Source organism: Hemitrygon akajei, chromosome 4 (assembly GCF_048418815.1).
Source record: "Hemitrygon akajei chromosome 4, sHemAka1.3, whole genome shotgun sequence".
In the NCBI taxonomy this organism is placed as follows: domain Eukaryota; kingdom Metazoa; phylum Chordata; class Chondrichthyes; order Myliobatiformes; family Dasyatidae; genus Hemitrygon; species Hemitrygon akajei.
In genome coordinates this window covers 8,509,359-8,512,254 of record NC_133127.1, presented here as the reverse complement: position 1 = coordinate 8,512,254, position 2,896 = coordinate 8,509,359, and positions in this window count along the sequence as shown.

Here is a 2,896-nt window from a genome sequence, read left to right as displayed (position 1 = left end):
ACATGCACTCTCTCTCTCTTACCCCCATACTCTTCCTATCACTGAAGTTTACAAGAATGGGGGTAGGGGGTGATCCAAGACTTGCATATTGAAAGGCCTAGATAGATTGAGTGTGGAGAGGATATTTCCTTTTGGGGGGAGTCTAGGACCAGAGGGGAGGGGTGCCTGTTTAGCATTGAGATGAGGAATTTCTGTAGCTAGAGGGTGGTGAATCTGGAACTCAATACCACAGGCGACAGTGAAGGCCAAGTCACTGAGTATATTTAAAGCAGAGAGTGATGTTCTTGATTACTGGGAGAAGGCAGGAGAATGAGGTTGAGAGGGAAAATAAATCAGCCATGATGGAATGGGATAGCAGACTTGGTGGGCTGAATGGCCTAGTTCTACATCTAGCCCAGACTGGGTTGGAAGGTTTCTCCTGAAGCCACCAGTAGACCAGAGGAGAGTCTAAAGCAGGCGACGATCGATGATATGGTACACAACAGTACAAGCCCTTTGGCCACCATGTTGTGCCTGAACCATCTCAGAACAATGCTGTATGTGGCCAATTGATCACACAGTTAATCAACTGGGCCTCCTATGCACAAAAGGCCCCTCTCGCGTGGAATTTCAAGCGTGCATGATTTTCATCTCAGTGGGGCCAGTTCATCACTCCCTCACAAAGTTCTTCAGTGTGTACCATGGCCAACATGACTCAATAAAAATGTTTAATCATACAACTCTCTTGTCATTCTGCTCCACGCATATGTAACAGTACCGACCTTTTAACCTACTCTGAGATCAATCTAACCTTTCCCTCTCATTTACCCCTCTACTTTTTCTATCATGCATTTGCATTTCTAAGAATTTCTTCAATGTCCATAATGTATCTGTCACTACCAGCAGTCCCGGAAGTGTCTGGTGTCATCCCCAGGGTGCTCAAAGCCTGAGCCCCCCAGCTATGTGGAGTACTTCACTGTCTTCAACCTGAGCCTGAGTCTCCAGAGGGTTCCTGTGCTGTGGAAGACGTCCTGCCTCGTTCCTGTACCGAAGACGCCGCGCCCCAGTGGCTCCAATGACTACAGACCGGTGGCATTGACCTCCCACATCATGAAGACCCTGGAGAGACTTGTTCTAGAGCAGCTACAGCCTATGGTTAGGCCACACTTAGACCCCCTCCAGTTCACCTACCAGCCCCAACTAGGAGTTGAGGATGCCATCGTCTACCTGGACAAGCCGGCGAGCACTGTGTCATGTTTTTTGACTTCTCCAGTGCATTCAACAACATCCGCCCTGCTCTGCTGGGTGAGAAGCTGACAGTGATGCAGGTGGATGCTTCCTTGGTGTGATGGATTATTGATTACCTGACTGGCAGACCACAGTACGTGCGCTTACAACACTGTGTGTCAGACAGAGTGGTCAGCAACACTGGGGCTCTACAAGGGACTGTCCTGTCTCCCTTTCTCTTCACCATCTACACCTCGGACTTCAACTACTGCACAGAGTCTTGCCATCTTCAGAAGTTTTCTGATGACTCTGCCATAGTTGGATGCATCAGCAAGGGAGATGAGGCTGAGAACAGGGCTACAGTGGGAAACTTTGTCATATGGTGTGAGCAGAATCATCTGCAGCTTAAAGTGAAAAAGACTAAGGAGCTGGTGGTGGACCTGAGGAGGGCTAAGGCACCGGTGACCCATGTTTCCATCCAAGGGGTCAGTGTGGACATGGTGGAGGATTACAAATACCTGGGGATACGAATTGACAATAAACTGGACTGGTCAAAGACCACTGAGGCTGTCTACAAGAAGGGTCAGAGCCGTCTCTATTTCCTGAAGAGACTGAGGTCCTTTTAACATCTGCCAGATGATGCTAAGGATGTTCTACGAGGCTGTGGTGGCCAGTGCTATCATGTTTGCTGTTGTGTGCTGGGGCAGCAGGCTGAGGGTAGCAGACACCAATAGAATCAACAAACTCATTTGTAAGGCCAGTAATGTTGTGGGGTGAAACTGGAATCTCTGATGGTGGTGTCTGAAAAGAGGATGCTGTCCAAGTTGCAGGCCATCTTGGACAATGTCTCCCATCCACTCCATAATGTACTGGTTAGGCACAGGAGTACATTCAGCCAAAGACTCATTCCACCGAGATGCAACACTGAGCGTCATAGGAAGTCATTCCTGCCTGTGGCCATCAAACTTTACAACTCTTCCCTCAGAGTGTCAGACACCCTGAGCCAATAGGCTGGTCCTGGACTTATTTCCACCGGGCATGATTAACTTATTATTATTTAATTATATATGGTTTTATATTGCTATATTTCTTCACTATTCTTAGTTGGCGCGGCTGTAACGAAACCCAATTTCCCTCAGGATCAATAAAGTCTGTCTGTCTGTCACACACCCACCACTCTACAAAGAAACATTTGCTTTCACATCAGCCCACAAGGTCGTCAGTCTAACCCCTCCCACATAACCCACTGTTTTTCTACCATCTATTGGTCAAGATTGGCTTTCATTTTAACTCAAAGATGTATTTATTTGTTTGATTTATTGTCAGATGCAGCCAGGTGCAATGTTCGTGTGAAGTTGAACTTCCTCAGCTGTCGTGCTGGATTTGAACGACAGACCCTTTCAGTCCATTGAGCCCACACTGAGCTTCAACCAGATTCCCCCTTCATTCTCCCCACCTCATCCACGCAGCAGCCAATTAACCTACACACCCACATATCACCAGGGGAAGTCCACGCTGTTTCAAGGACAGCCTGCAGACTCCACACAGACAGCATTGTTGGTGGAGATTGAACGGAGGTTATTGGGCAGGTAAGGAAGTGCTCCTATCAGGGGTGGTACTGCCCCTCACCCTGCCTGCCTCTCCATAGCTCCCCATGGCTATTTGAGGAGCCAGCTCTGCAGGCTACAGG